This window comes from Tachysurus fulvidraco, chromosome 5 (genome assembly GCF_022655615.1).
Source record: "Tachysurus fulvidraco isolate hzauxx_2018 chromosome 5, HZAU_PFXX_2.0, whole genome shotgun sequence".
Taxonomy (NCBI): Eukaryota; Metazoa; Chordata; class Actinopteri; order Siluriformes; family Bagridae; genus Tachysurus; species Tachysurus fulvidraco.
In genome coordinates, this window is record NC_062522.1 from 997,216 (window position 1) to 1,011,183 (window position 13,968).

Here is a 13,968-nt window from a genome sequence, read left to right on the forward strand (position 1 = left end):
GAGATAGACAGACAGTTGATTATAGACAATGCGTTCAAGAATTTTTGAAAGAAACAAGAGAAGTGATACCGGTCTGTAGTTACTGATGTCTGATGGATCCAGAGCAGGTTTCTTTAGGATGGGAATAACCCTTGCTCTCTTGAAAGTAGATAGTACCTGACCAGATGCTATGGCTCTATTGATGATAGTGGTAATGAGGGGCAGAAGGTCTTGCGAGATTGTCTGGAGCATAGTGGAAGGGAATGGATCCAATGGGCAGGTGGTAGGATTGCAGGACTGGATGAGTTGTAAAATCTCTTCTGCTGCTACAGTTGAGAAATGCAACAACGAAGGTGTAGGGGAATCCATACTCTGAGTTGTAAGTGCAGTCGGGGCTGAAGTGAAGGTCCGGCAGATTTCCTCAATCTTCTCCTGGTAGAAAAAGCAAAGTCTTCTGCAGTCAGGGAGGATGAAGGAGGAGGAGCCGGGGGGTTGAGCAGAGAAGAGATAATGTTGTGGAATTTCCGAGGGTCATGTGAGGAAGCTTTACCTTGTAGAAGGAAGTCTTGGCAGAAGTCACATCTGAGGAGAACTTGCCAAGGAGTGTTCGGTATGAATCAAGATCTGCCTCAAGTTGTGATTTGTTCCACTTTCTCTCTGATGATCTTTTTGATTGTTGCACAGCACATCTGAAAGCCAAGGAGCAGAACAAGAAGTTTTCTTGGGTTTAGTGGACATAGGGCAAAGAAAGTCCATAGTTGAGGAAAGAGATGGGAGGAAAGTATATGTGGCTGAGTCCAAGGGTAGTGAGGAAAAAGACTCAGGATCAGGAAGGGAGGAAAGAGTGCCAGAAGCTACAGAAGAAGGGGAGACAGAGTGAAGGTTGTGGTGGATAAGAGCGAGGGGGTGAGAGGTAGTTTTAGGTAGGGTAATTAGAGTGGTGGTGAAGGATACCTTTTAGAGCCTGTCTATAGCTAGACATACTGTCCTTATATGCAATTCTAAAAAACCTCTAATTTAGTTTTTCTCCATTATCGCTCGGGGTTATTGGTTTCTCTCTTGAGGATTTGAATATGACTATCATGCCATGGTGCAGGTGTTTTGTCTCTAACTTTGTTAATTGGATGGGGCAAAAGTGTCTTGTGTGCTAGTGAAGATAGTGCCTGTGCTGTTAGTCATTTCATCATTTCATCTAGATCCTTTGCATTTAATAAAATACCTGGTTTGACAATGCTTAAAATCAGAATGATTATCTACAGGCACAAAAACACTGTGGTAAAGAAGGGTCTGATATTTGAGCAGTCACTAACTGGACACGATACATGTGAATCTTCCTACAAGCGGTTATTGGGCCCCAGGCGAGACCATGAATATGGGCCCCACTGGAGTAAAAATTGTCATAGCACTGCAATTTGACAAGAGAAAATACAGAATAATTGCTACAGGGTGATATAGTGTTCTGTATACTGTTCTTGAACCTTACTATAGTACATTTTTTTTAGTATCTAAGAATTTTACCACAGTATACTATAGTAAATGATACTGTATTGTATAATAGTCTTTTTTTCATGTGGGTTAATTTTTAGGGTGATGGACATTTTTTATGTTTTTAAATTAGAATACACATTAAAAAATGTAAAGTACCAATGGAACATACCTTTACTTTGAGCTTGCTTTTCTTCCTCTGCTTTTCTCTTTTTTCTCTTTTTAGCTCCTGAAAAAAAAACATTTTGATGCCATAGTTTGCCTACCACCGCAACCTCACTAAAATAAGTCTGATTTTTTTTTCTGAAAGATGTAACGTGATCATTACGTTGTTATATTATACTACATTACCCATAATCCTAAATGTTTTATTTCCAACCATGCGCAATGAGACGTATTTTGATACCTCCGCAATCGCGTCATTAACATTATGCAAATTAGCTCACTCTGCTCCTATTTTGTAATGTTTTCTGTCTTTATTTATACTGATGTTTCGTATTTATTGTCATTTTACTGTCGATTGTTGTGTGTAGAGTTTATAGAGTTTATCCTGTTGTTAAATCCCTGTGGGGTTTTACATCTACCATTTTTGTGATCCCTGTGTTAATCAATAGGGTCCTTGCGCACGCAGCGCGTACTATATTACTTGCTGATCGCATCTTTGAGGAAATTTCAAAATTATTTTTATGATTTATGGGCCCTCGTCTTTTCATCGGGCAATCGCCTGTATTGCCTGTTGGACGGGCCGGCCGTGCGCACAAATTACCATCATACCTCAATACCTTGAATCAATACATCGCTACCTGCTTTAGAGGCTTCAGAGAACTTCTGTCGCTGAGTTGTCAGGTCAAGCTTTTCCTTTAGCATGAGCTGCCAACCCAGATTTACCCCACCAGCCTCAAGCTGTGCGAGACTTACCTCAGTCTCCTCCAGCTCCATCATAGCCTCTGCATTGCCGGAAACATGGGGAGGTTGGGTAGGCTGCACGGTGCCTCTCAAAAGTGGTTCCCGCTCTGGTAGGACCTGCTGAGCCGCAAGTGCCTCATATAATCTTTACTACGTTCTTGATAGCTGTCCAGCAAAGAGACACAAAAAAAATCAGCATTTAGGAGCAAATCATCCTTCCTATACCTATCAAAATATTCCAATGAAGGACACAGATTAAATGTAACCAAAACAAAAGCCATGATACAACAGACACAATATACCAACACAACAAACTCTGAATATACAGATATCCCAGATGAGCCCCCAAAATCTATTACAACCAGTCTAGGGTTGAGCCGCAAGTTTCAGCTCAGGATTCAGTGAATTGATACCTTTATATATAGGGGTAAGAAACAAAAAACACAAAAGAAAATTTCTACAAAAAAAAGGTGTTGGTATGTTCAGAAAGTGAATAAATAACATATAAATAATATACAATGAACTGTACACAGCATCTCTTCATTTGCCAAGAACAAAGTAATAAACAAAAACGTCTTATAGTTAGGTAAAAAGAAAGAAAAACACAGCAAGATTCCCTAACTCCCTTCCAAAACAACACAGGGAAACAGGAACCCACTTCCAATGAAAAAGGGCAGCCCCTTCTCTACTGCCAGTGAAACAGGTGAGCAGATATTTAAAGTGATTATATATATATATATATATATATATATATATATATATATATATATATATATATATATATATATATATGAGATACACAGCGAACAATAAACCAAGCTTAGAATCGTAAACAGGCACAAGCCAAAACCAGAACAGAACAAAAACTATCACTAGACATAACAACCACTATCTTGACAAAGCTACTACAAATTACACCACTTCTAACACCTTCGACCTTCGTTTTCTGTTTTCTCTTTAAATAGCTGATTAGTGACGGAATCAGACCTGCACACAAACATTTACAGAGAACACAATAGACAGTCCACAGATTCACAATGTCTCAATACAGCTTTACAGAAATATAGAAAATGAGAATTGTTAAAAGCTTTATACAAATAAATTGAACTGAATATTTCTATACCTTGTTTGGAGTCCACTTGTGGTACATTACATTGATTGGACATGATTTGATGTCCTCTTACACACCTATCTTGCAGAGCTCAGAGACAGGATTGTTGCAAGCCATTCGACACGGTGTATGACCTGTGACATGAATCTGTCTCCACAAACTCACCATAGTAACACAGTTTGGCTTCTTACCCAGGGTGAAGCTCCTACACAGATGTTTCTGTTTCAGTTAATGACTGGGTTTAAACCTAAATATGAAACTGATAATCAAGCTTATGATTATGGTTAATCAAGCTAATAGAGTGTATTTTCCATTTCAGTATGACTTCTTCTTCTTTCGGCTTTTCTCTTCAGGGGTCGCCACAGCAAATCATCTCTCTCCACCTATCCCTATCTTCTGCCTCCTCAACACTTGCACCCACTACCTCATTAATTACATCCATATACCTCCTCTTTGCCCTTCCTCCTTGCCTCCTGCCTTGCAGCTCCATGTCCAACATTCTCCTACCAATATACTCACTCTGCCTCCTCTGAGCATGTCCAAACCATCTTAATCTGGCCTCCCTAACTTTGTTCCCCAAACGTCCAACATGAACTGTCCCTCTGATGTACTCGTTACTAATCCTGTCCAATCTTGTCACTCCCAAAGAGAACCTCAACATCAGCTCGGTTACCTCTAGCTCTGACTCCTGTCTCTTCTTCAGTGACACTGTCTATAAACCATAAAGCATGGCCGGTCTCACCACTGTCCTGTACACCTTCCCTTTGATTCTCGCTGATATTTTCCTATCACACAGAACTCCTGACACCTTTCTCCACCCATTCCAACCTGCCTGCACTCGCTTTTTGTACATCTTTCCCACTCTGTCCATTACTCTGGACTGTTGACCCCAAGTACCTTCTTCACCTCTTCACCCTGTCATTTTACTGTTCCACTTCCCTCCCTTTCATTCACACACACGTACTCAGTCTTACTACAACTGACTTTCATTCCTCTTCTCTCCAGCGCAAACCTCCACCTCTCCAGGTTTTCCTCCACCTGCTCCCTGCTCTCACTACAGATCACAATGTCATCTGCAAACATCATCGTCCAAGGAGACTCCTGTCTGACCTCCTTTGACAACTGGTCCATCACTATAGCAAACAGGAAGGGCAGGGCCGATCCCTGATGCAGTCCCACCTCCACTTTGAACTCCTCTGTCTGACCTACAGCACACCTCACCACTGTCCTGCTCCTCTAATACATGTCCTTCACCAATCTGACATACTTCTCTGCTACTCCTGACTTCCTCATATAGTACCACAGCTCTTCTCTTGGCACCCTGTCATACACTTTCTCCAGGTCAACAAAAACACAGGGCAACTCCCTCTGACCATCCCTATACTTCTTCATCAACATTCTCAGAGCAAAAATTGCATCTGTTGTGCTCTTTCTGGGCATGAAGCCATACTGCTGCTCACAAATTTCCACCACCTTCCTTAACCTAACTTCCACTACTCTTTCCCACAGCTTCATTGTATGGCTCATCAACTTTATTCCCTTATAGTTGCTGAAACTCTGCACGTCACCCTTATTCTTTGGCACTAACACACTTCTTCTCCATTCCTCAGGCATCGTCTCACTCTCTAAAACCCTGTTTAACAAACTAGTTAAAAATTCCACTGCTGCCTCTCCTAGACACTTCCAGACCTCTACCGGGATGTCATCAGGACCAACTGCCTTTCCACTTTTCATCCTCTTCAAAGCCTTCCTGACTTCATCCTTTCTAATCTTATCTACTTTCTATTCCACAGAGTTCACCTCTTCTACTCTTTCTACTTCTTCTTCCCCCTCTCATTTTCCTCATTCATCAGCTCCTCAAAGTATTCCTTAAATCTCCTCTGTATACTCTCCTCACTTGTGAGCACCCTTCCATCTCTATCCGTAATCATTCTAACTTGCTGCACATCCTTCCCATCTCGATCCCTCTGCCTAGCTATCCTGTACAAGTCCTTCTCTCTTTCTCTAGTGTCTAACCTAGTGTACAACTTGTCATATGCCTTCTGCTTGGCCTTAGACACCTCCCTCTTCACTCTGTGTTGTAAGTCCTGTCCATTATCTTCAGTCCTGTCCATGTCACTTCTTCTTGGCTAATCTCTTCCTCTGGATACTATCCTGAACTTCCTCATTCCACCACCAAGTCTCCTTATCTTCTTTCCTCCTTCCAGATGACACAGCACCTTTCTCCCTGTCTCCCTGATCACTTCTGCTGTAGTTTCCCAGTCATCTGGTAGCACTACCTGACCACCCAGAGCCTGCCTCAACTTCTGTCTAAATTCTTCACAACATTCCTCCTTTTTCAGCTTCCACCACTTGGTTTTCTTCTCTATCTTTGACCTCTTCCTCTTACAGACCATCAGAGCCATCCTACACACCACCATCGTATGCTGTCTGGCTACACTCTCTCCCACTACCACTTTACAGTCACTAATCTCTTTCAGATTGCCTCTTCTACATAGGATGTTTTCTACCTGTGTTCTCCTACCTCCACTCTTGTAAGTCACTTTATGTTCCTCCCTCTTCTGAAAATAAGTGTTATTCACAGCCATGTCCATCCTCTTAGCAAAGTCCACTACCATCTGTCCTTCAAGGTTCCTTTCCTTGACTCCAAACTTGCCCACCACCTCTTCATCCCCTGTGTTCCCCTCACCAACATGTCTATTAAAATCCGCTCCCATCACCACTCTCTCACCCGTGGGAATACTCTCCATCATCTCATCTAATTCACTCCAGAATCTCTCTTTCTCCTCTAACTCACAACCTACCTGTGGGGCAATAACCACTAACAACATTCAACATCACTCCTTCAATCTCTAACTTCAGGCTCATCACCCTGTTTGACACTCTCTTCACCACCAGAACATTCCTCACAAACTCCTCCTTCAGGACCACACCTACCCCATTTCTTTTACTATCCACACCATAATAAATCAGCTTGAATCCTGCTCCTATACTATGAGCCTGGTCTCCACCTGGTCTCCTGTACACACATTCTATCCACCTTCCCTCTCTCCATCATATTAGCCAGCTCTCTAGCTTTCCCTGTCATAGTACCAACATTCCATGTTATGATGATCAAATAATAAGATGGAGAATTGAAATTTTTATACCTGTACTCTAATGTCTAACATCTGTTCATGCACCTCAATGTAATAGCACTAGATGGCAGTAGATCTGAGCTGATCAACTCCAAACATCTGTAGTTGAGTATTGGTAGTAATTTTTACAGCCAGTGTGTCTGTTTTGGGGTTGTGTGGGTAAGAGCTTAAGCAGTGTACACACATTGAAGTGCTTAGGTCTGTTTTACTACAGTGAAATACAGTGCTGTGGAAAAGTATTTGTGTGCTCTACATTTCCTCTATTTTTTATATTTGTCACACAATGTTGTTCCACCTTTAGCAGCAACTGCAAACAGATGATTTTGGGATCATTCATTCACATCACTGTGGAGGGATTTTGTCCCATGCTTCAATGCAGAATTAATTCAGCCACACTGGAGGGCTTTGTGAGTATTTAAGCTCCTGGCACAACATCTCAATGGAGTCAGGGCATTACTTAGGCCAATGCAAAATATAATGTGCTCTTTCTACAGCCATTCATAGGTGAACTTGTTCTTGTTCAATAACCCAATTGTGCTTCAGACCACAGACTTGTGACCAGACATTTTCCTTCTGGATTTTCTGAAGCAAAAGAGAGCAGAATCCATGGGTCTGTCTTTTGTGGTGGGTTCCCCAGGACCCGAAAGACTAAAGAGTCCAGTCATACCCACTCCATCACACCACACAATGTCTGACTGTTGGGATAACGTTCTTATTGTGGAATGTGGTGTTAGCTGTATGCCTGCTTGGGGTCATCAAGATATTTTTACAAATGTTATGTTCTGACAGTAGCACAGGTTTATATTAATAGACTTGTTCTGCTGTTGTATGTTCTTGTGTCCAAAGTAACACTTCATTCACAGGGACGTGTACTGTAGAGACTTCATATAAAAATGTTTTGAAATATGTAAAAGAAAACAAGACACTTATTTAACACATACAGTATGGAAGAGTCTCCATTGTGAGCTCTGTGTACCAATCAGAGGTGAAGATGGATCTGAAAGATCTCTAAATCTTCAGGACAGAGGGGTTTACACTTCTGTGTGGTTTCTCAATAAGATGACAAGCTGAGATTATTTTTTTTAGTTTCTTAGTTTTATTGACATAGAGAATAAATCGAGACTGGTGAGGGGCTGTTATAAAGCTGTTATAACATGACAACAGTAACTAAATAATCTTCTACAAGATTAAATGAATATAAACTATAAATGAATATAAAGTTTTTTATTAATTAAAGAAATAGCAAATTGCTGTGGTGTAAGAGGAATAAAACACTTGGTTATGTGCTGTTATACTAAAATAAGCACTTTACAGTGGTACCAGTAACTGCTTCATTACTACCATGTTACTCACTTCATTTCATTATTTGTATAACATATTTAACAATGGACATTGTCTCAAAGCAGCTTTATAGGAATATAAGAACAAAAATTACTTGAAGATAAAATTTAAATGTATTTTTTTTCCCTAATGAGTGAGTCAGAGGTGACAGTGGTATCGTAAAAGCATTATAAACACAAAGCGTGGGATTATAAATCATTATAAACACTGAGAGTGGGATTATACATCACTATAAACACTGAGAGTGGGATTATAAATCATTATAAACACTGAGAGTGGGATTATAAATCATTATAAACACTGAGAGTGGGATTATAAATCATTATAAACACTGAGAGTGGGATTATAAATCATTATAAACACAGACAGTGAGATTATAAATCATTATAAACACAAAGTGGGATTATAAATCATTATAAACACTAAGAGTGGGATTATAAATCATTATAAACACTGACAGTGGGATTATAAATCATTATAAACACTCTTTGGAATTAAACCAAAATGTGTAATCATATAAATATGAGCATCAGTGGAATTTGCTATTGATTTAAAAGATTCCTTCTTGCCTTTTTGAAGCCTTCAAATACGTGTTTGGGTTTCTGTGATTCAAACCAAAGCACAAAGCTAACCACCACATCTGCAGTTCAAAGTTAACCAGATGTAGGACATCAGGATGGCATTAATCATAAAGCCAATACTTTTTTTCTTGCAGCATTGCACATAGTTTAAGAGCAGTCCTAGTTAATTGACAAGCAGGCTAATCTGACCATCTGCTAGCTGTACCGAGTCGTCACCCAGAGTTCACTATATACAGTACGTAGAGACTGTGTCTGTTTCCCGAGCTAAACAAAAATAACATAAATAACATAAACACTCAGAAAATTTGTTTCAGTAACCTTATTAGCACAAAATTAGATGATAGTGAATACACAGCCAGCTCCTTAGATCTGAAGCTAGGACTGTTAAATATAAGATCTCTTGCATCTAAAGCTCTTATGGCTAATGAACTGATTACAGATCAGAAGCTTAGTGTTCTGTGTTTAACAGAAACATGGATCAAACCAAACCAGTATGTCACATTAAACGAAGCTTGTCCACCTGGTTACAGGTTATATATATTAGCCGTGCCTAACAGGCAGGGGAGGAGACAGGGGAGGAGGCAGGGGAGGAGACAGGGGAGGAGGTGTCGCAGTTATTCTTGATGATAAGCTCGATGTGAAGCAAGAATCTAGACACATTTAACTCATTCGAAGTTCTTCATACTAACATAACATACTGTATGTAGCCACAAAAAATAAGTCTACTGAGTCAGTTCCTCTAATTATTATATACAGACCTCCTGGACCATATTCTTATTTCCTAGCTATTTCTTTAGACAAAGTAGCCTTCATAGTTTCTAAAAATCTCTTAGTGCTGCTAGTCGGTGTATTTCTCCAGCCTAAATGTTTATTTAATACTGTAGGAAAATTAACTAGGAACTAGATTTGTAAAGTTCGTCGCAACAAACTTTAATGTTGGCTTTGACATTGCAAGTATTTGCAAAGGCCGGTGCTTTTTGGAGTGGAGTGGACATAAGGGTCAGTGTTACTTTTGGAAGCAAGTAGACAGAAAGCTAGGGTGCCAAAAAATTTGGAGGTGAGCAAGTGATGTCAACCGAATACTCTTGAGGATGTTCCCCACGTTGTTCTGAGTGTTTTGATACATCACATGTCCATGTTGTGTTAATTGTTGTAATTTTCACGTGACATCATGTGACGTCACGTGACATCATCAGAATACCCGTGAGGAAGTTCCCCTAATTGTTCTGAGTGTTTTGATATGTCACATGTCCATGTTGTAAAAAGTTTTTTGATTTTGCATATTTTGTGGGCGGGGCTGCGGCACAACTGAAAGGCCAGTTGGTACACCGATGTAAACCTTTGTACAGAGTCTCACCCTAAAGGAGCTGGTCGAGTTTGGTGTAGAGAGTTCGAAAGCTTGCCGAGTTATAAACCTCCAAAGTTTATAATGGGAGTCTATGGGGAAAAGGCCACTTTGAGACCCGGTACCGGAAGTACTGGTACTCGGATTGCTTAGAAAAGTCATAGCAACAAACTTCAGACCGGGATCTACAACATATCCGAATTTGGTTCATTTGGCTCGAAAGTCCTAAAATAGGAAAAATAGTGAAACAGAATGTTGGCTTCTACAAAGTGACGTCATTAAAACGCTGCTGAACAACACACACCATCTCTGTAGCAGGAACGACTTCATACGTTATTTCAATGGAAAATTTGATAACATCAGGCAGAAAATTCAGACCATTAATTTAATACCAAACACTACCAGTACTCAGACTGAATACTGATCAACTCCAACCAGCTGTCTAACTACAGACCGACATCAAACCTCCTCTTTATCCCCAAGGTCCTAGAAAAGGTTGTAGCTAAGAAATTATGTTCAGACCTACATAGGAATAATGTATCTCTCTCTCTCTCTCTCTCTCTCTCTCTCTCTCTCTCTCTCTCTCTCTCTCTCTCTCTCTCTCTCTCTCTCTCTCTCTCTCTCTCTCTCTCTCTCTGTCTTTGTCTCTGTCTTTGTCTCCGTCTCTCCCCCCAAGGCCATTTATTTGCATTTTAGACAAAGCTGTTGGCAGTTTTGTGGCTAATTGGGTGGAGCTCCAGGAAGGAAAAAAACAGGGAGCCACAAAGAAAAGTTTCAGTGAAAACAGATGCCAAGGAAACACATTTAAACAAAACAGTAGTGTTGAGGAAGTTCGAAAAAAACAAAGAAATAGAAAATCTTACTTCTCCATTTTTCTTTCTGTGTGTGTGTGTGTGTGTGTGTGTGTGTGTGTGTATACAGTATGTGTGTGTGTGTGTGTGTGTGTGTGTGTGTGTGTGTGTGTGTGTGTGTGTGTGTGAGAGAGAGAGAGAGAGAGAGAGAGAGAGAGAGAGAGAGAGAGAGAGAGAGAGAGAGAGGCAGTGTGGTGGATCACATAACTTGGCTGTGGAATCTGACTCACTGTCACGCCATTTCATTCCCTGACTCTGTTCCCTGGAGCAGTGAGTAAAGCTGCTGATTCGTTCCTCAGTCCGCGGGATGTTTGGAATGAGCTCTGACTTTAAAACAAGGCGTCTGTTCATCTCTGTTCATATCGTCACTACTTTGTGTATCAAACCATGACTTCTTTTGGTGTCTGTTCACCAAAAACAAGCAGTGGTTTGTGAAAATATAAAGAGGACAGTAATAAATGTTCTGGTTCCGACTCAGTCACCGAACCTGGGGAGATAACCAAGGTGTAGAAACCCAGACAACTGCAGGGTTGTACAGGGAGGAGGGTGAAGAAGAGGAAGGAAGGTAAGAAAGAAGGAAAGAATAAAGCAGGTAACATAAAGTAGGAAAAAATAATAATAAAGACAATGATAAATAAAAAAAGGAACAAGAAGTACGGATGAAATTAGGAAAGAGAAAGAGAATAACAAAGAAAGGGAGAAAAGGTGGAGAGAAACAAAGAACAGGAAGAGAGGGAGAAAAAGAAGACAGAAAGAGAAAACCTGAAAAGGGAAAGAAAAAAGAGAACAATATCGGGAGAAGGGGAAAAGAATTAAAAAATTAGGAAAAAATTGATGAGATGAAATGTTACATGTGTTAATGTGTTCAACTTCAGTCTGTAACCCGAGAGAGAGAGAGAGAGAGAGAGAGAGAGAGAGAGAGAGAGAGAGAGAGAGAGAGAGAGAGAGAGAGAGAGAGAGAGAGAGAGAGACATAGAGAGAGACACAGAGAGAGAGAGAGACACACACAGAGAGACACACAGAGAGAGAGAGAGAGAGAGAGAGAGAGAGAGAGAGAGAGAGAGAGAGAGAGAGAGAGAGATAGTAGAGATGATACAGAGAGATAAAACCAGAGAGAGAGAGAAGATAGATATAGAGTATATATATAGATAGACACAGGCGATACCGAGATACACACGTATCGTGAGTATATATCGCTATATAGTATAGATGATCTGAGTCTCTATCTTATAGTATGTATCAATAGAGATATTCTATCGTTTCTCATTTCCAGCCCATATACTTTTTAGGCTTCTCTCCGTGTCCGACTTCCCTCCCAGGGCTGTTATTGATTTCCACACAGATACTTTGTAGCTTCCTCACGTGTCCCTTCCCTCCCGGTGCTGTTACACCTTTAACTGTTCTCTCTGTCTCTCACACGGAGGTTTAAATAAAATCTGCTTTTATCTGCTGATGTTTTCTTTCTTTTCAGCAGGAAAAATTTCACACGGTTCAAATATCAAAATATCATCAGGAGTCTGTGAGAGGAAACGTGTGGAGCTTCTGCTGCTGGTGTTCTGTGCAACACAATAACACAACACAATAACACAACACAACAACACAGTAACACAACACAATAACACAACACAGTAACACAACACAATAACACAACACAACAACACAGTAACACAACACAATAACACAACACAATAACACAACACAACAACACAGTAACACAACACAATAACACAGTAACACAACACAATAACACAGTAACACAATAACACAACACAATAACACAACACAATAACACAACACAATAACACAGTGACACAACACAGTAACACAACACAATAACACAGTAACACAAGACAATAACACAGTAACACAAGACAATAACACAACATAATAACACAAGACAACAACACACTAACACATTAACACAGTAACACAACACAACAACACAATAACACAACAACACAATAACACAACATAACACACTAACACATTAACACAGTAACACAACACAACATAATAACACAAGACAACAACACACTAACACATTAACACAGTAACACAACACAACACAATAACACAATAACACAACAACACACTAACACATTAACACAGTAACACAACACAACAACACAATAACACACTAACACATTAACACAGTAACACAACACAACACAACAACACAAATACACAACAACACGATAGATGAATGTTTATTGTGTTTATTTTACAGATGCTCCTGTCCTCAGTGTTCCTTCCTGTCATCAGGACTTTCTCCTGCTGGTGTTTGACAGACACATGAAACTTTCTGTTCCTGTTGGTTACTGAAGGCCAACCACAATAATCCTGAGGTGTTAATAACAGTTAATGTGAAGGTTCCACAATAATCCTGAGGTGTTAATAACAGTTAATGTGAAGGTTCCACAATAATCCTGAGGTGTTAATAACAGTTAATGTGAAGGTTCCACAAAAATCCTGAGGTGATAATAACAGATAAAGATATGGTTCCAAAAAAAAACTGAGGTGTTAATAACAGTTAATGTGAAGGTTCCACAATAATCCTGAGGTGTTAATAACAGTTAATGTGAAGGTTCCACAATAATCCTGAGGTGTTAATAACAGTTAATGTGAAGGTTCCACAATAATCCTGAGGTGTTAATAACAGTTAATGTGAAGGTTCCACAGATTTAAACTGTTTAATGTCTTAGTGTAAAGTCACACTAAATAAACACACAATACTGTGAGCCTCAGTGTTAGTGTGACACAACACCAGCGTTCACACAACTGTACACCTAAAGAGGATTGGAGTAAAGATGAGATGTGTTCTAGATTTACTGTGTTATAGATTTACTGTGTTATCTTTACTGTGTTATACATTTACTGTGTTATAGATTTACTGTGTTATAGATTTACTGTGTTATCTTTACTGTGTTATCTTTACTGTGTTATAGATTTACTGTGTTATCTTTACTGTGTTATCTTTACTGTGTTATCTTTACTGTGTTATAGATTTACTGTGTTATAGATTTACTGTGTTATCTTTACTGTGTTATAGATTTACTGTGTTATAGATTTACTGTGTTATCTTTACTGTGTTATCTTTACTGTGTTATCTTTACTGTGTTATCTTTACTGTGTTATAGATTTACTGTGTTATAGATTTACTGTGTTATCTTTACTGTGTTATAGATTTACTGTGTTATAGATTTACTGTGTTATCTTTACTGTGTTATCTTTA